Here is a 20,747-nt window from a genome sequence, read left to right as displayed (position 1 = left end):
GGATGTGTAAACAGAAGGTTTACCATTGAATTTACCCTGTATGGTTTTAGATTGTTTTCCCTGACCCAAATAAGGAATTAAGGCAGTTTACTCCCTATATATAAACATTGAAAAACATACTGCAGGTCCAAAAAAATGGGGGTCCCTGATCTTGCCAAGGCCCTACATGGTCTAGAGGTCCCCCACCGTCTTTCCTGTTGCATTGCCTCGTATCTTGCCCATGGGATTTGTTTTTTTTTTTTTTTGAGTTGGAGTTTCGCTCTCATTGTCCAGACTGAAGTGCAATGGCGCGATCACGGCCCACTGCAACCTCCGCCTCCCAGGTTCAAGTGATTCTCCTGTCTCAGCCTCCCGAGTAGCAGGGATTACAGGGTGCACCACCATGCCTGCCTAATTTTTTGTCTTTTTAGCAGAGGCAGGGTTTCACCATGTTGCCCATGGGACTTTTTTAAACCTCTGTCACTGAGAGTTGAAGTGACCACACCCTTGACTCATGGCACACCCATGCATTCTCTGCTCCAGCCATAGGCGCCTACTGGTGCTTTGGGCTTGCAGCTCTCTTGACCTGCATACCATTTCCACTGCCCAGAGTCCTTCCCTGCAGTTCACCCTAGGAAACCCCTACTTGTTCTCAAGACTCAGCCGAGGCGTCACTTCCTCCAGGAGGTGTCCCTGACTTCCATCATTGTAGACTGGGCCAACTCATCCACTGGTCCCTGAGCTTCATGAGGACAAAGACTCTGTCCCATGTATGGCTCAACACACTCTTAACAGTATGCACTAGGGTCTTCTAGCTCCCCTACTTACTAGCCATATGTCCTTGGACAAGTTACTCAACTGCTCTGTGCCTCAATTTCCCCACTTATAAAATGGGAATAATAATTGTCACTACCTAAGGGTTGTTGGGAGCGTTAGAAGAGTTACTACATATAAAGGGCTTGGAATGGTGACTGGCATATGTTAGGAGTTCAATGCTTGAGGGTTCTATATATGTAGTTTTGCCTGTAGCATGCAGCACTCATTTGTTACATGTTAGTGGGATTCTGTGGAATCAGTGGTGAACTAGGCATCTCTGGTTGCTGCTTTCTTGCAGCTGATCTTGCAGCTGTCCATTCATTGAGTGGATGGACACCAAACAAGAAAATCCTTAAATCAACAATATATTTTCAGATAGTTGTCCAGGGCTGTGAGGAACATAAAACAGAGTGATGGTGCCTTTAGGCAGGGTGACCAGCAAGGGTCTCCTGGGAGAGGTGGCATGTGAGCCTAGACTTGAGCCAGCCATGGGAGGAGCCCAGGAAAGAGTGCTCCAGCCAGAGGCTTCACAAGTTCAAAGGCTCTGAGGCAGGAATGAGCTTGGGCAGCTGAGGACAGCAAGAAGGGAAGGAAGATGAGTTCAACACGTAGCAGGGCCAGACCCAGAGATTACTCCATAAATCCCAAATGAATGAGTGAATGAAAGAATGAATGATTATAGGGGTGAGATTCAGCCTGTAACTATAGCTTATAACTGTGACTAAGTAGACTTATTGGTTGGAGAATAACTTTTCACTGTTTGCATAGAGGAAGTTGCTTATTTGTTCAGTCATTGACAATTGTTTGTGGTATAGCCATATTTTTTAGTTTGTGCTGGGTACTTGGATCTCTGTCCTCTAGTTCACTGTGGGTAAATAAGGCAAGTGGGTGTCGTCTAGCTCACCTCCACCTGCCTGATGGTTCTACCTCTCCAACCTCACACCTAAGATGGCAAAATGGATCCCAGAGTCCTTAAAAAGGAATATAGGTCACAGCAACTTGGGACAGAGCTGGGACTGGACTGTTCTCACTGGGCAAGATAGTGATCCATCCCTTAACTGATCAAAGGAAGCCCCACAGAAATAATGTATTAATAGGTCCTGCAGCCCACTAGTGTCAGGTTGAGGATAAAACCCCAGGTCTCTGACCACAAGTTGGAAGGTCGTGTGGGTGCATTTAGCAGATGAGAAGAAACCTTTAGCCCAGAAGATGAGGTTCCAAAATACCTTCAGAGGGGAGGAGGCCTTAAGTATGGATGAAATACACAATGGCCAGCAGAATTTCATCACTAGGACACCAGGAAGGGCCTTCTGTCCCCCAAACCTCCCCCCACCCCATTTTACTGGTTTCAGAAAGTTCACTGTTGGGAATTAATTTCTCTAAGTCACATGAAATAAGGAAATAACTTTTATTCCCAAGGATGTTCGCTGCAGCATCAGAGATGGTAATAAAAACCCTGGGTTGGAGAAAGCAAGGAGAGGGTTGTGAAGAAGACGTTCACTCCATGTAGTATTCTGCAGCCATTAAAAATTCTCATATGGGGAGATAAGCTCACAGAATATGTTAAGTGAGGGGTGCAGAATACAGAAACCTCTCACAGCATGTTCACAACCATGAACCAAAACAAAAATAAACACACACAAAAGAGTGAAATAAGGGTCTGGAACTATGGGGTTTCCCTCTCCCTTCTTTTTGTATTTTCCAAAAAGATCATAAAGTATTTCAGTTCAGCCAGGTGCAGTGGCTCACGCCTATAATCCCAGCACTTTGGGAGGCCAAGGTGGGTGGATCACGAGGTCAAGAGATTGAGACCATCCTGGCCAACATTGTGAAACCCCGTCTCTACTAAAAATACAAAAATTAGCTGGGCATGGTGGCGTGCAACTGTAGTGTCAGCTGCTCGGGAGGCTGAGGCAGGAGAATCTCTTGAACCCGGGAGGTGGAAGTTGCAGTGAGCTAAGATTGCGCCACTGCACTCCAGCCTTGTGACAGAGCGAGACTCTGTCTCAGGAAAAAAAAAAATAAGTCAACAAATATTTATCTTGAGCACTTGCTAACTGTCACTTACTTCCAAATAGAAGAAATGCTGAAGTTTAGTAAACCACGTCAGGATATTCACTATTCATTCTTCTGACTTTTGGGAAGATGGCATTGTGAATTTCCCCAGTGGCAATAATAATTATTAGTACATTGCCAGCAACATTACAGAGCCACCCCACAGGCCTGGCACTGTGCTAAGCACTTTCCCTTTGAAGAAGTTGACCTTGCCTGGGGCTTTAGATTGAGGGATTTGAAGTCAGCCTATTTTCAGTTTAAATTCCTGCTCTGCCATTTCCCAACTGTGTAATTCTCTGTGCCTCCATTTTCTCATCTGTAAAATGGGTGTATAAATTGGGCCTGTCTCACAAGGTTGCAGTGAGGATTAAATGATAATATAGGCATAAAGTGCTTAGAGCAGTGCCTGGCACACAATAACTTGATAAATATTGACTGTTGCTATTTACATATCCTCACTCATCTAAGCCTTACCATGGCCTCATGGGAGAAGGTGCTGTTATTGAAATGACTGGTTCATGGCTACATAGTCACTGTGCAGAGGAGCTAAAGAGTCATGTCTTCATGGCCTACTGCCTTCCTGCCCGGGAGCCCCAGGTCTAGCTGGCTGCAGGCTTAGCCCTCTCTGGCCTACTTCGTCTGCTCTGGCATCTTCCATATTTCAACTGTGCCCTGCCCATCAGGAAGAAGGGCAGTTCCCAGGGTCTAGGTGTGAGTCTCAGGGCTGTGTGACCCTAGGTGGCTGGCAGAGCCACCCTGGGCCTCACCCTGCACATCCATAAAGAGGGGTTGGGGCATCCTATGATTCACTGACTTTACTCTGTGGGGTCGGGAATGAGCACTGACCTGGGAGTCAGGAGCCCAGTTCCCGCCCTGCTTCTTCTCCCTCTGCCCTCCCTTTTGGGCCCCAGCTTTCTTGTCTGTCAAATGGGAATGGGACAAGATGGTCCCTGAGCTGCTGTCCAGACCCGGTAATGGAATTCTGTATGAATTCCAAGGAGGAGAGTAGCACAAATGCATCCGCTCCACGCTGATGGGGCTCTTTCTCCGGTAAGCTTCACTTACTCTGCCATTTCTCCAGTGTATTTTATCAGACCCACCTCCTCTGAGCCAAAGAAAAGAGGGTAGGAGAAGGATGAAACAAACTCACAGCTCTGTTCATTCAGGCTCATCACAGAGATGACTTGCCCAAGGGCATGTGGCAGGTCCTCTGAAATTTGAGGAAGGCTGTGTTCTCTTTTGTGTCACTTTGGTCCTCCGGGAAGCAGATGTGAAAATGGAGGTGTAAATATAAGAGATTTATTGAGAAAACACCGTGAGAAATGGAGGAGAGCCTTCAGAGCGTGATGCTGTGAAAGGAGAGGTGGAATAAAGAAAGATTGGGGAAGAGGAGCCTCAGGCCATGGTGCAGGTCTAAGGAAGTCCTAGCCAACCCAACAGGGAGCTCCTGTGCAAAGATTTCCTGTAGAGGAGTCCCATGCTCGACAGAAGGGCAGACCCTAGTTTCCCATCATGCTCAGTCATCAGCTGGCCTGTCCTGGAAGAGTGGCTGTGCTGACACTATGGCAGATTGCGAAGGTGTTGCAGCTGGAGGCTCTCAGTGAGTGTAGTCCAGAGAAGATCTGAGTGGCACCTCCCTAAGGCTGCCACATGTTTTTCTTTATTCATTTAATAGACACAGAACTCTGGGCCATGTGCCAGTTACTGATCTATGCACTTTACAAATATTACCTTAGTTAATCCTTACCCTTGCCTTTTGAGACAGATGGTATTTTTAGCCCCATTTTATAGAGGGAGAAACTGAGTACAGAGAGGTTAAGTAAGTTGCCCAAGGTTTCACAGCCAGTAGGTGATAAGCCACAAATCCAACCCAGGCAAGCTGCTTGGAGGCTGTGCTCTGACCACTCCACCACACTGCCTCCTCTCCAGCAGCAAATGCCTTGGTGGCAATTTCTGGGAACATTTCCATTTTCATTTTTCATTGGCTCAGGACCTCACAGCCTTAACAGGAAGGGGCCTACTGTGGTGGTTGGGGGCATAGCAGGGTCCCAGTTCCCCCTGAAGCTTCTACCTTGCTCCCTCAAAGACTTCCGCCTCAAAGCCTTTGCATATACTGTTCCCACTGCCCAGAGCGCTCTTCCACCCACTCCTTGTCTAGGTAGCCCCTCCTCCCATCGCTCCCTTGCCTGACCCCAGGATCTAGCCCAGGATAGGGGTGATATGTAGTGGAAAGGAGCTAGTTGACATTTATTGAGCACTGATTATGTGCTAGGAGCCAAGTCCAGCCCTTTACGTAGATTGCCTCGCTTAACCATCATAACAACCTGTGAGTGTGGCCCATGGCTATCCCCATTTTACACATGAGGAAACCAAGGTTCGTGGAGGCAAGGTGACTTGCCCAAGGAGACCCAGCTAGGAATCAGTGGTGTCAGTATTTAAACCAGTCTGCCTGGCTACAAAGTCCTGATCTTAAACTGTGAGTCCTTCCCTCTAAGAGGGCAAAAGTTACCAATGCTGGGGTGGGTAGGTGAGGGCCCTCCAAAGAATGTCCCTCCCATTCCCCCTGCCAGGGCTGACAGCTCCTTGAGTGGGATTCCAGATCTGCTCCATTCATTGCCGCACCTCCATCGTCTACCCAGTGCAGGGTAAATAGTAAGTGCTCAGTAAATACATCAATTGAATGAATAAACTAATGAGTGAAAAACCTTCTTGTGACCCGCAGTCACCTTGGTCCCCTTTGACCAGAGCCGGGTTGACGTGTCAACCCTCAAGATTTCCCTCTGTTTTGGGTAATTAGATTTCTATCTTGACTGTTACAGACATTGATATTCTTCCATTAAAATGTCTTTCTTTCTGGCCAGGTCCGGTGGTTCACGCCTGTAATCCCAACACTTTGGGGGGCCGAGGTGGGCGGATCACCTGAATTCAGGAGTTCGAGACCATCCTGGCCAACATGGTGAAACCCTGTCTCTACTAAAAATACAAAAATTAGCTGGGCATGATGGGGCATGCCTGTGATCCCAGCTACTTGGGAGGCTGAGGCATGAAAATCGCTTGAACTTGGGAGGTGGAGGTTGCAGTGAGCCAAGACTGCGCCACTGCACTCCAGCCTAGGTGATGGAGTGAGACTCTGTCTTAAAAAAAAAAAAAAAAAGAAAGAAAGAAAGAAAAGAAAAGAAAAAAAGTCTTTCTTTCAAAGTTGGAGACATCCCTAAACATTCTAACTCCTGTCCCTGACAAGGTCCCATCTTAAGCAGGTGGCTGAAACCTCTGGAAGAAGGAATTGGCTGTCAGGAGTCTGATCACCAGGCTCCCTGCGGGGTCAGGGTATTTGGGGTCGGTCTCTGGCATGGTTTAGCGGTGGGCTGGCCAAAAGCCCCTAGACAAGAGCCCACCATTCAAGCAAGTGGGATAACTCAGCGTTTGGGCCTGGGTCACCCTGAACCAAGTTTTATTTTTTATTTTTATTTTGTAGAGATAGGGTCTTGCTCTCATCCAGGCTGTAGTGCAGTGGTGTGATCACGGCTTATTGCAGCCTTGAACTCCTGGGGTCAAGTGATCCTCCTCCCTCAGCCTCCTGAGCAGCTGGGACTACGGGTGCATGCCACCACGCCCTGGCTAATTTTTAAACTTTTTGTAGAGATGGGATTTTGCTATATTTCCCAGACTGGTCTCAAACTCTTGGCCTCAAGTGATCCTCACACCTCGGCCTCCTAAAGTGCTGGGATTATAGATGTGAGCCACTGTACCTGGCTGAGCCAAATTTTAATCCTGGCTCTGCCTCTTCAAGCTGGTTGGCCCTGGGCAAGTTACTTTGCCTCTTTGCAGCTCTATTTCATCTCTGCAAACAGAGGCCAGTGGGAGCACCTGCTAAGTAGGGCTGTAGGGGGCTTCATGTATAGTCAGCCCTTGGTAAATGGGAGCTCTACTTGAAGGGCCTTTGAGATAACAGCATTGTCTCCTCCCCACCCCCATTTGACAGTTGTGGAACCTGAGGCATGGGACAGGGAAATGCTTTCCCTGGAACATTCAGGCTCCCTGCCAAGTCAGGATGGGCTTCCTCACTGCAAGGTGGCCTCTCTTGCCTCCCTCTCTTCCCCACCAGCCGAGCTCAGAACCATGCCTGGAAGATGCTGAGGCAGCAATGGAGCTGCAGAGTTGGCATTTCCAGGCTCCCAGGACTCCTGGCACAGAGGAATCAACCCCTCTCAGCAGCCCTGGCTCTGCCTCCTGCTCCCGGCCTCTGCTCATATACCAGCTGGGACTCATCAGCTTCTAGAGAAAGCCAGGAGGTGGCCCAGGTGCATGGAGTCAGGGGGCTGTCAATATTGACCTGTGCTTGACCCCAGACTTTGCGGGTGGACAGGTTGCTAAGGAGTCAGAATGTCCACATGCCCCTAGTGCTCACCTTCGTAGCCTTCCATCTCACCTAGCTGCAGAGGGGGAGGGGGAACACAAGAGTTGAAAGCGCGGATGATCTAGGTTCACTTCCGCTACTTACCAACAAGTGACCCAGCCTGGGGAAGTTTCCCATCCTCTTTGTATCTCAGTTTCTTCAACTGTTAAATGAGGATGTTGATACTAATGACTTATCTTGAAGGGCAGATGGGAGATGAGTGAGGTGTTTGCACACAGCCAGTGCTCAATAACATTGGCCATTGTTAATTCCGAGGTTATCCTCTTACAGTGACCTCTTGGGCTTTCAGCCCCAAGAAGCCTCTCCTCTCTCTGACTCCTATGGCTCTAACTGTCAAGATCCTGCAATGAAAGTCTTCTGGAACCTTATCCAGACTGTGAACTCTTCAAGGGTGGGGACCCCATACAGGTGCCCCATTATAGGCCTGGTACACAATAGGTGCTCATGAAAAGGCCTGCTTGGCTGTGATACTACATGAACTTACAGAACCCTCACAACTACTTTTGGAGGCATATGACATGATTATCCCCTTTTATAGAAAAGGGGACAGTGGGTTACATCGAGGTTAAGAAATTGTCCAAGCAGCTGGGCGCGATGGCTCACGCCTGTAGTCCCAACACTTTGGGAGGCTGAGGTGGGTGGATCACTTGAGGCCAGGAGTTCAAGGCCAGCCTGGCCAACATGGCGAAACCCCATCTCTGCTAAAAATACAAATAATAATAATAATAATAGCCAGGCATGGTAGCATGCACCTGTGATCCCAGCTACTGAGGCTGAGGCATGAGAATCGTTTGAACCGGGAGGCAGAGGTAAGAGGGAGCCAAGATCGGGCCACTGCATTCCATCCTGGGTGACAGAGTAAGACTCTGTCTCAAAAAACAAACAAACAACAAACAAACAAACAAAAAAAACAAAAACAAAAAAAAGAAAAAGAAAGAAAAAAATTGCCCAGGGGCTCACAGCTATAAATCTGCAGATATTTATTGTGACCTGCCATGTGCCAGACACTGTGCTAAGGGCTGGGGACACAGCAATGAGCAAGACAGAGACCTGCTCTCATGTGGCTTACATCCTGCTGAGCCAACAGTAGGTAGATATGCCAACGTCCTGTCATAGAAAGCACCAGGCAGGGAAATGGGCAAAGATAGAGAGAGGTGGAGGCCGGGCGTGGTGGCTCATGCCTGTAATCCCAGCACTTTGGGAGGCTGAAGCGGGCGGATCACAAGGTCAGGAGATCGAAACCATCCTGGCTAACACGGTGAAACCCCATCTCTACTAAACATACAAAAAATTAGCCAGGTGTGGTGGCGGGCGCCTATAGTCCCAGCTACTTGGGAAGCTGAGGCAGGAGAATGGCGTGAATCCGGGAGGTGGGCTTGCAGTGAGCCGAGATTGTGCCACTGCACTCCAGCCTGGGGGACAGAGCGAGACTCCATCTCAAAAAAAAAAAAAAAATAGATAGAGGTGGAGCAAGAGCCATTTTAGATAGGGTAGTCAAGGAAGACCTCTCTGAGGAGGTGACTTTTGTGTAGAGTCCAGAATGCAGCAAGTGCTGGGTGGAGCCTCAGGAAATCTGCTTTAGCATTGCTGTGGCAGATTCAGGGTGGAATCCAAGAGATCCCAGGACTGGTGGTGCCTAGAGCCCAGTTGCCTAGATCAGCTTCAGTGTGGATAAATGACTCCCCTGCCCCAACAAACTTACATTCCTGGAGCAGTTAAAAGAACAGGGCACATGACTTAGAGTCCCTGAGCTTCACTTTTCTCATCTGTAAAATGGGGATTGAAAAGCATAGCTTGCAATTCTGAGAGCTGAGTTGATTAACAGAGATGGTCCATGTAAAATGCTGGGCCCAGAGCTGGGCCGACCAGATTCACCTAGTCCTTGGTGGCTGGAGTGGGCAGGTGACCTTCCTTTTGGCCGTCCAGCACCCTCCAACATCCTTGCTTCTGAGACCTCACCTCCCACTCATGGTATCATTGCTGGCCTTCCCAGCCCCGTCTTGGCCAGGGGGCAGTCAAGTGACCCAGGTTAGCCTCGTGCCATTCTGGTGCGAGTGTGGTGGTTGCTACATTAAATGTCCAGAGGTAGCAAGGACTAAAGTCCTGGTGTCAGCATCCAGCGTTGGTGTCAGGAGCACGAGCTCTGTCTTGGGGATCCGTGGTGTCAGCAGTGAAGTCTCCCTCAGGCCAGGGCTTTGGTCTGATTTGATGGCTTTTTTTCTTTTCTGGATATGAAGCCTGTAAACCTTCTGATCTTCCTGGAGATCCTTCAAGCACGTCTGCAGCCATGGGTCCTGGATGATTTAGCAGCCCATGCCATTGTCTGGAAACTCCACTGGTACTATTTTTCTCATGTTCAGCTGGATGCTTTCTGTGCACAGACTCCACCCTTCTGGCCCAGATGGCCCCTCGGGGATATGCACATACCAAGTTCTTTCCACTGTCCTCACTTTGAGGGCAGAGGCCTGGGTTGTTCATTTTCGTGTCCCCAGATCCTAGCACAGAGCGGCTCAGAGGAAAGGCTCAATACATGTCCATGGTGTCAACAAATCAGTGGCACAGGTTACAGTTTCCACACATCCCCTATCCTGGTTGCTTCCCCAAACCATGTTCCAGTTTGTCAGTGTTCTTCTGAATATACAGGACCCAGAACTGAGCACAAAACTCCAGAAATAGGTGAATGGAGCTGAGCAGAATGAAACTGTTACCTCACTTACTATAGATACCAGACTTCTAATTACAGGACCAGACATTTAATAAGCTTGTTTTGTTTCCCTGGGTGGCATATATCAAGCTACTAGCAAGTGTTTTGTTTTCATGGCCCTCTACCCACATATTGTTGCAAAACCTCACTTTACTGCCCTTCTCCCTTAATCTCATGCTTACAATGGTATTGCCCCCTCTCTCACTTCCCAGGAATGCCAAGTCGATTACAGCTCAAGAGCCCAATCTTGATTGGTCCGTAGCCTGGAACATGGTGCTGAGGTAGATGCTGTAACTGAGTTTGGGCTCAGTGAGAAAGACTGCTGCAATTGATTAACAATGTCTGCCAAGCTGTGTAAAGTGAAGTAATGTCATTCCCTATCACAAGTCCTAACCTGGGGTCCGTGGAAGGAATTTAGTTGGTCTGTCATTAACTTGGATAGGGAAAGTATTACATCTTTAATTTCATTAACCTCTATCTGAAACTTATCATTCCTTCAATTATGAATGCAGGCAACAGACCACAGTGGTATTAGCAGGACCTGTGACTTTGTCACCAATAGAAATCACAGATTTTTAAAAATTACATTACAGATGTTCCGCATATCTTGAAATATCATTTACATGCATTGTGACTTGGAAATGATAAGTTATTTGCCAAGCACTCATTTACTTACTCACATTTGTTTAGCACCTAGTCAATAGCCTGGTGACATGCCAGGACCTGGGCTGGGTGCTAGGCAAAAGGGAGATGCATAAGGCTCAGTCCTTCCTTCAAAAGAGAAAAGCAGACAGTGACAATGGAAAGGCTTGATGCTTTGATGAGGGAAGTACCTGAGGCCCCCAATCCAGCCCAGACGGATCAGGGAAGGCTTCCCAGAGGAAGTGGCCTCTCAAATGAGTAGGAACTAACCAGACCCCTGAGTGCTGAGGAAAAATGTTCAGGGAGCAGAAACAGCATGAGTAACGAAGCTGGGAAAGAAAGAGGACACAAGGCCTCTTTCCATGTATTCCATGGCGGGGATGGGGAGGGGAGGAGAGAAGGGGGGAGGTGGCTGGGGGGGTCAGGCAGGCCCCTGGAAGTCATGCTTGGCGGTACCCTGGTCATGGGGAGGAAGGGGTGCTGGCGCTTGCTGCCCCATCTGTCTCAGTGGCATTGAGCTGTGACTTCGGTGGCCTGGGGAAGTTCAAGGTCACGTCTGGGGTGGAGGAGGTGGAGACCATCTCGCCAGGGCTGGCAAAGGCCAACTGGGAAGCTGGGGCCGATACCTGCCCCTCACGGCAGCCACCACAAGGGTCCTTCTGCTGAGAAGGCCCGAGCAGGCCCTGTTCCTTTATTTATGGGCTGTGTGAGCAATTTGCTCCTTGCTGGCCGGCTGGCTGGGTGTGCGATGCGGGGATTACTCACGCCCCAGTTGTGGTCCGGCCTCTGCAGGCTGCGGGCTAGTGAGTGAGGTAATTAAGTGTAAAAGATGGAGCAGGCAGGGGAGGGCTGAGGGCGGTGAGCAGTCACTGGTTCTTTTCAGGAGCAGAGGAGTGAGATAATGTAGGATAATAGCCTAGCCAGGCCCTGCCCAGGCAGCCCGGCCTGTGCCGAGAGGTGCCCCCCAAACGGCCAAGACAATTCAGCCTTTTCAGGGAAAATGGGGGGGCCTGGGCAGGGCCCGGCTCCCAGGGACAGCTGTATGGAAATGACAGCTCCTCTCCTTCATCCTGTCCTGTGTTGGCTCAGGGTAGGGGCAAGTGTAAGTGTCTTCAGCTGGGGATGAGGCCAGGGCAGGGGGCAGTAGATGGGACCAGGAAAGCCAGTGGGTGAGAGGAGGGATCCATGTGGGGCTGGGAGACTGAGCTGTGTGTGTGGCACAAGCACAGTGGTTCGTGGCAGCAGACTCCAGGGCCTGACTCACCTGGTGGAAACTGTGGCATGGCTGTGGCTAGCTGTGTGACATCAGCCTAGTTGTGGTCCTTCTCTGAGCCTCAGGACTCTCATCTGTCAAATGGGGCTGTCAAACAATTCCTACTTCCCAGGGGTGTTTGGAGAATAGTTTGTAGCGCCTGATGCACAGGGGCTACGAAATGCTTGACATGGTGAAGTCCAGAATCAGGGTGCATTAGTCATTCACTCATTTAGTGGATAAATGTTTACTGAGTGCCTACCATGTTCTAATGGTTCCTGGGAAAGCAGCAGTGACAAGAACAGAGTCCCTTTCCTCTTGGAGATGACATTCTAAGAGGGGAGACAGACCATTAATCATGAAACACATAAGCATAAAAGGTCATACCAGCAATCCCACTTCTGAAAACTTATTCTATAGACATGTTTGCACACATGTGGAATGAATGCATTCATGGTTATTTATTGCAATTTTGTTTGGCATAGCAAAATCTTAGTAATGATCTAAATGCCTATTACACGTGGGCTGACTAAAGTATGGAATATCCGAACAATGAAATATTATATAGCCATTAAAAAGGGTGAGACCATTCCTATTTCTGTTTATTTTTATTTACTTTTTTTAGAGATGGGATCTCACTATGTTGACCAGGCTGGTCTTAAACTCGTCACTGGTGAGACCATTTCTTATGTACTGATATAGAAAGCTCCCTAAGATGTCTTGACAAATAAGAAAAGGAATGTGAAGGATAGTTTCTTTAAAAGAGGAGGCAATTTAAAAAGTGTATTTATATTAGCTTGTGTATATATGAAACTAATAATAATTGTTGCCCAAGGAGAGGAGTAGGGTTGGAATGAGAGACAGAGAGGTACAGTTTCACTGTATACTTTTCTATAACTTTTATTTTGTATGAAGTGAATGCATTACTAGTTCAAAAAAGAGAAAATAAATATTCAGCTTCCTCTTTCCTTCTTTCCTTCCTCAGCATTTGTTGGAGGTGGCTAGTGGGATTTGGGACTAAGCAAGAAAGGCAGCTGAGAGAGGCAGTGGCTCAGTGTGCCTGGGGATTGAACAAACAGGTTCATATATCAAGGATAATGAAAGCCAGGTTGCTCAGCATCAGAGAAGGGAATTACAAGTATGAAAACAGGAAAGGCTAGAAAGAACCCTGTGGTGTTAGATTGGAGTTAGAGGAATCAGTGTAAACTCATAGCTTTTGATATATATAGTTACATAAGCATGCATGCAAGTATGTGTGTGTGTGTGTGTGTGTGTGTGTGTGTGATGCATCTGTGCGTTTCCCAGTTCTGTCCACAAAGACAGCAATAATGAATACACCATGTAGCCATGAATACACCTAACACCTAGATCTTGGGTTTTAAATACCATTCTCCACTGAAAGGAACTGGGGCTTGGGAAAATAGTAGATTTGAGGGCTGGAGCAGGAAAAGTGCCCAGTGCCTGGCACCATGGCACATGAAACATCTAGCTGTGCCATAAGATAGGCAAGTGCTCAAGTAATGCTGAGGTCATGTCAAAAGAGCCAAGGTGCCAACTTAAAGGGACTCCCAATGGCCAAATCTGGGACAACTTGAGTATCAAAATAATGACAGTAACAGATTATAACCCATGAAATAAAAATAGTCCTGATATACAGACACATACATGTATTACATACACACATACATACATACACACATGTGCAGAAAGAGAAAGGTCTTTCTTACATTAGAATACCCAATAACAGATGTAGAAGGAAGGATGCAACTAGTATGGTAATAATTGATTCAAACAAGAAGCATTACTAGATGCTAAAACTAAAGCCATCGTGTGAAAATTTGTTGAGGAGTAGGATATTTACATAGTCTTAAAGAGTCTTTCCACAAGATACGATAACTGCAAAAGGAAGGAGAGTGACTTATAGCGAAGAAACATGGCAGAGACTATCTTAGTCAAGTGATCAAAGGCTGCATCACTGTTACTGGACAAACTGACATGAGGCTCCTGATGGGATGCACAGGGAAGAGTGAAAAATCACTTCTGTGATGTTCCTGCCAAAGATGCAAAACTGAAATCTAATCACGAGGAGCCGTCACATAAACCCAATTTAAGGAATCTTCTACAAAACAACTGGCCTGTAACCTGGGTAAGTATCAAGGTAATGAAAGGCAAAGAAAAACTGAGGGACCGTCACAGATTAGAGGAGACTAAAGAGATAAGACAATGAAATACAATGAGTAATTCTGGATGGATCTTTTTGTTTATTATAAAGGACATTATTATTTAGACAATGGACAATATTTGACTGGGCTCTGAAGATTGGATGGTAGTAATATATCAGTGTCAATTTCCTGATTTTGATGATTTTATTGTGGTTATGTAGGAGAATATGCTTGCTTTTAGGAAATGTACACTAAAGTATTCCAGGATAACAGGGAATCAAATTGACAATTTACTCTCAAACAATTCAGAGAAAATCTCTCTATATATAAATCTCTAAGACAGAATGATAAAGCAAATATGTTTAAATGTCAACATTTGGGGATTCTGGGTAAACAATATATGGGAATTCTTTGTACAATGTTTGCAACTCTTCTGTAGGTTTAACATTATTTTACAATAAAGGTATTTACATGAAACTGAAACCATATGATGTCAAGTAGTGATAAGTGATGTATAGAAAAATCAAGTGGGCAGAGGAACAGAAAATGAGGGGGTGGTGCTATTCTAGATGGTATGGTCCAGGCAGGCCTCTCTAGGGGAGGACCTTTGAGCAGAGACCTAGTGGGAGGGAGGGAGTAGCTCCGTGGATACTTGGGGAGAGTCTCCCAGGCTGAGGGACCCATTTGAGAAAAGGCCCAGAGTGGGACCAGCTTGGACTGTGTATTAGTGTCTATTGCTATGTAACAAATCATCACCAACTTAGTGGCTTCAAACAACAGCCATTTAGCTTACAGTTCTGTAAGTCATCGTCTGGCACAGAGCAACTGAGTTCTTTGCTCAGGATATTACAAGGTAGAAACCAAGGTGTAGGCTGGGCTTAGTTCTTATGTGAAGGCTCTGGGGGAAAAAATCCACTTCCAATTTCATTCTTTTCTTTGCTTTCTTTTTTTTTGTGCAGTTGCAGAGAGGAAAGGAGGAAATTTTTGATAGAAAAATCTTGGAGATCCTGTTGCTGTCACCCATCGGGCTGTTGGAAGCTGGGGTTAGTCCAGAAGTCTTCAGGTAGTGCCAGGGTGTTGCCCTGGCCAGGAACTCTCAGTTGCCTCTGAACTTCTTCCAGCCCCATATGACGGCTAAGCTCTCCGTGAAAGGAGACCAATTGGAAACAAAGCCAACATTCCCAGCACCCTGAGGGCACTGAAGGATTGGCTAAGTTCTCCCCGGCAAGCCTGTTCCCCAAGAAAATGGAGGACAGAGTCCTTAAAATGAAAGAGTTGGGGTCTGTGCCTAGACTCACTCTTTCAATGAATCTACCTCGGATCCCAGGCAGGCCCCCACAATGAGGCGGTGTCGTTCAACTGAGGTAATACCCGAGGTTCGTTGTCTCACGGCCACAGAAAACTAGGACTCAGACACACCAGAGTGAGGTTAAGAGCAGAAGTTTAATAGGCAAAAGAAAGAGAAAAGCTCTCTCTGTTGCAGAGAGAGGGGTCCTGGAGAAAATGGGTTGCCCCCAAGTTCATTCTTGTTGTTGGCAATGTTCAGTGTCTTGCGGTTGTGGGACTGACCATAACAGATGATTTTCTTGTTGGCTAGAAGCCACCTGCATTCCTTGATGTGTGGCCCCTCCATCTTCAAGTGAACAACGGTGTTTTGAATCCTCCTCATGCTTCATGTCTTTGACTTCCTCTTCTGTGACCAAGCAGGGAAAACTCACTGCTTTAAAAGGGCTCTTAGGATTAGATCAGGTACTGTGTTAGTTCACTTTTGCATTGCTATAAAGAAATACCTGAGGCCGGGTGATTTATAAAGAAAAGTGGTTTAATTGGCTCATGGCTCTGCAGGCTGTACCAGCATAGCTCTAGCATCTGCTTCTGGTGAGGCCTGGGGAAGCTTCCAATCATGGTAGAAGGTGAAGGGAGAGCAAGTGGTGTCACATGGTGAGAGCCAGAGCAAGAGAGAGAAGGGGAAGGTGCCAGATTCTTTTATTTTTTATTTTTGTTTTTTGAGACAGAGTCTTGCTCTGTTGCCCAGGCTGGAGTGCAGTGGCATGATCTCGGCTCACTGCAACCTCCGCCTCTCGGGTTCAAGTGACTCCCGTGCCTCAGCCTCCTGAGTAGCTGGGACTACAGGTGCACGCCACCATGCCCAGCTAATTTTTTTGCATTTTTGATAGAGATGGAGTTTTGCCATGTTGCCCAGGCTGGTCTCAAACTCCTGAACTCAGGCAATCTGCCCACCTCGGCCTCCCAAAGTGCTGGGAATTCAGGCATGAGACATGGCGCCTGGCCCCAGACTCTTTGGAACAAGCAGATCTCCTATGAACTAACTGGGTGAGAACTCACTTATTACCAAGGGGCTGGTGCTAAACCATTCATGAGGAATCCGCCCCGGTGATCCAATACCTCCCACCAGGCCCACCTCCGACACTGGGAATCACATTTCAACACGAGATTTCAGAACACACACATCCAAACCATATCAAGCATACCCAGAGATTTTCTGTATCTTAAGGTCATTTATGCCAAATAACATAAGCTGATCACAAGCGTAAACACCACCATATTCACAGCTCAAGGTATTTTATAGGACATCTACACAGGTTGGGGAGGACTGGGCTGAAATCCTGGAGGCCATCTTAGAATCTGCCTATCATAGTTGCGGGGGTTGAGAAACAAGAAAGCCAGTGTGGCTGGAGCACAGTGAACAAGGGGGTGCGGGTAGGAGAGAGAGCAGAGTATCACAGGTGGAGAGACACATATATACCACCTAGCCTGATGGGAGGCTGAGGGCCCGAAAGTCACCTTGTGCAATTTTGGTTCCTGAGGAAGGGGAGGGTCATGCGAGTTCCTCCATGGATTCACTTGCACTAAAAAGCACCCCTGGGGTAGGACCCAGTAGATGATGTAAGTCAATGGAATGCGTGTTGAAGAGTAGCCCTTGGAGAACCAGTGGGCCGCTGGGCATAGGTGATAAATTCTGCTCTGTGCATTTGGCTCAGTAGGCACAATGCCAAGAAGCCATGCGCTCATCAAGGGTCCACGGAAAAGTCTGAAATCTAAAAAAGCCGGCTGGAAAAATATTTTAAAACTTTCCAAACTTAAAAGACTTAATTAAGTGCCTACCAAGTAGTATTGTGTCAACGGGTCATGAGCAACGCCCAAGTCTCCTAATAGTTACATATGCGTTCTATTTGATGTGACTGCATTTTGTTTCCATTTTAACATTATTGTATTTATTTTTTCATAGTATCATGTGCAATATACAAATAAAAAAGAACGAAAGGAGATGCCCTGAAAAGCAAGTCTCTCTCCCACCTCTGACCCCCAGCCACACACCCTCTCCCCGCTGAGGCGTTTCCTGTACTCAAAGGTATTTTGTGCACATGCTAATGAACATGTATATATACACTTGACTCCTCCCCTTTTCACAATGGTGGCTGTTCTGCCTGCTTTTTTTCTTTTCTCTTGGCAGTACATCTTGGAGATGTTTCCTATTGGCTCGTATGGAGCTGCCCATTCTTTTGTACAGCAGCAGAGAAGTCTGTTATTTGGATGAACTGTCATTTATTAACTAGACATGCCCACAACCCTGCCACCTCTTTTCCTAACACCCTGGGCAACCTTGGCCTCTCCCAGGCTCCCTGGGAGGGTCACTACTTTCACAAAGATGATGCCCACATCTGCCCATGGAATCTGGCTTGCCCAGTGGCTACCTGACAGGGTTGAGTGACACCACCCAGAAGTGCAAAGAAGGCAGTAAAGAGGAAAGAAGAATTTATTAGGTGCCCGAGGAAGGGCTCAGTCCTGCCAGTCTAAACATTGTTGTACATACCTCCTGATATGTTTTTCTAGAATGTCTCCAGGAAGGGATTGCTGGGAATAAGGGCAAAATAATGCCCAATTGTTCTCCAGAGTGGTTGTACAACTGACTTCCTTATCACCAGTGTCAAGGAGTCCTTGTTCCACATAATTGATCACATTTGGATTTGTCTAGCTTTTTAAGTTTTGCCAATTGAGTAGACAGGCAATGAGCTTTTAATTTGGATTTCTCTAATTACTCAGAGGTTGAGCATCTTTTCAAATGTTTGTTGGCTATTCATGTTTTTGCTTCTCTATGTCTGTCCAAATCATTAGTCCATTTTTCTTTTTGATTATTTGTCCTTGTCTTATTGATTTGTAGGGGTTCTTTATATATTTGGGTGCTAATCTTTGTCAGTTAAATTGTTACGGACATCTTCTAGCTTGTGACTTGTCTTTCCACTTTTAAAAAATGGTGAACTTTGATGAACGGTATCAGTTGTAATGTAACTAATTTGTTAATATTTGCCTTTATGGTTTGTCCTTTCTGTTTCTTGCTTCAGAAATCCTTTCCAACCCAAAGCTATCCCCATGTTTCTATGATGCACATGTATATATATATATTATTTATTTATTTATTTATTGAGATGGAGTCTCTCTTTGTCGCCCAGGCTGGAGTGCAGTGGCACGATCTCGGCTCACTGCAAGCTCTGCCTCCCGGGTTCACGCCATTCTCTTGCCTCAGCCTCCCGAGTAGCTGGGACTACAGGTGCCCGCTGCCATGCCCGGCTATTTTTTTTTTGTATTTTTTAGTAGAGACAGGGTTTCACCGTGTTAGCCAGGATGTCTCGATCTCCTGACCTCGTGATCTGCCCGCCTCGGCCTCCCAAAGTGCTGGGATTACAGGCGTGAGCCACCGCGCCCGGCACATGTATATATATATTTTAAAAAGATCATATGTGCATCCTGTTTTGTGGCTACTTTTCCACTTACCTAACATGAATGAACATTTTTTCCATGTCTAAATAGTCTACAACATCTTTGGTAAATGGTTGTATAGTTTTCCATTGTATGGAATATACAGTCTTTATTTACTGAATCCCCTGTGATGAACATTTAAGTTGCTTTCAGCTTCCATATGATCAATAATGCTGCCAAGAATATCCTGAAGCTGTTGGGGTCCACACTCATGCTCATTTCTCTTAGATAAAGTCATAGAAATGAAACTGCCCACAGAATTTAAGGCTTCTGATACATTTTACCAAATTTGCCAGAGGATCCACTTTTGATTCCTTTCCAAGAAGCAATATGCCATTGTGTTCAATTGCCCTTCTCAAGAGTCTGGAATCAGCAAAGTAGGGGTCCTGGAGATGATGTTTTGAACCGGAGCTGTTAGCAGGCATGTTCTGTTGTGTGCAGAAATAGTTACTGTAGCAGATAAAGATTTTCCCTGTCCTCTTCCTTCCTACGCTCTCCCGACTCCTGACAGGTAAGATGCCATTATTAGTACTGTCAAGAGAAAAGAGCCAAGAAATTAGGCTTGCTTTGGTAATGATTCTTGGCTAATTAGTTGCATTTCCAATGGCCATAAGCTCCTGCCTCAACTAGCACCTCTATGTGTTGAAGGCAGGAAAAGGGGTCCCCTACAGCTGCCGCCTCCTGGGTTGGGCACATAACATTCTCATAAAATGTTTGTCCAGTCAATGAAGGATTTGGGTTTTTTTTTTAAGAGACAGGGTCTCATTCTGTTGCCCAGGCTGGAGTGCAGTGTCACAATCACGGCTCATGCAGTCTTGACCTCCTGAGCTCAAATGATCTTCCCACCTCAGACTCCCAAATAGCTCGAACCGCAGGCACATGCCACCATGCCTGGCTGATTTTTGTATTTTTTGTAGAGATGGGGTTTCACCATGTGGATGAGGCTGGTCTCGAATTCCTGGGCTCAAGCAATCCACCTGCCTCGGCTTCCCAAAATGCTGAGATTACAGGCATAAGTGACCGCGCTCCCAGTCAGGAATCTTTTAAAAGTCTCCCAGGTTGTCTTGGATGAGAAAAAAAAAAAGAAGTCTCCCAGAGAACTCGAAAGCCTTAGATCAGGATTCCCTTCCTTCAGAGGGGTAAGAGGTGGGTACCAAGCATTTAATTCTTAAGCATTTATTTTAGCAAATATCAACATGTATAGTAATTGATACTTTTATAGTAATTGATACTAATTTTCATGTATGGCAGCACAAAGTTTCCCATTAGCATAAACTGGCTTTTTGTTTTTTTAAATGAGGCTATTTAAAGAAAAATATTAAGTAAATTGGTGAAAGATAGCCTGCAGATGGGGGTGGGGAGGAGGTGGTGTGATTCTGCCCAAACTTCGAGAAACACTGCTTCCGTGGAAACCGCTCCTTGAGGAAGGCCTTAAGCCAGGGCTGGGTTGGGTCAGGAGAAAGCAGGGCCTTGGGATTCCAGGCCGAGGGTGCTGGGAGGCTCCGGAGGGTGCAGTGAGGCTGCCACAGTCAAAGCCCGGGCGGCTGGGAGGGGCTTTCAGAGCTCTTCCTGGTATTGAGATCATATTTAGGGATTATAAAGTGTGATCCTTCTCATTGTGTCATTTGACACTCACAGCAACTTTGTGGAGTTTCAGGCAATAAGGAGATTGCCTTGTCAGTTTACAGAAGGAAACGGAGGCAGAGAGAGATGCAGCAATTTGCCCAGGGTCTCAGGTGAGTAAATGGCCTCAGTGGTGGGTGTGGGCAGCATGGCCGGAAGAAGCGGAATTTGGTCTGGAATTTGTGGAGATGTGTCAGGATTTGCACCTCTGGGACTAGGGCACTCACAGCCCTCTCCTAATAACAATAACAACCACCATTAGCATTTATGGAGTGCTTGCTACGGGCTGGCTCTGTGCTGAGCAACTCTGGCTGTCTC

The sequence above is a fragment of the Pongo pygmaeus genome, chromosome 21 (assembly GCF_028885625.2).
Source record: "Pongo pygmaeus isolate AG05252 chromosome 21, NHGRI_mPonPyg2-v2.0_pri, whole genome shotgun sequence".
NCBI lineage: Eukaryota > Metazoa > Chordata > Mammalia > Primates > Hominidae > Pongo > Pongo pygmaeus.
This window is presented reverse-complemented; position numbering follows the sequence as displayed.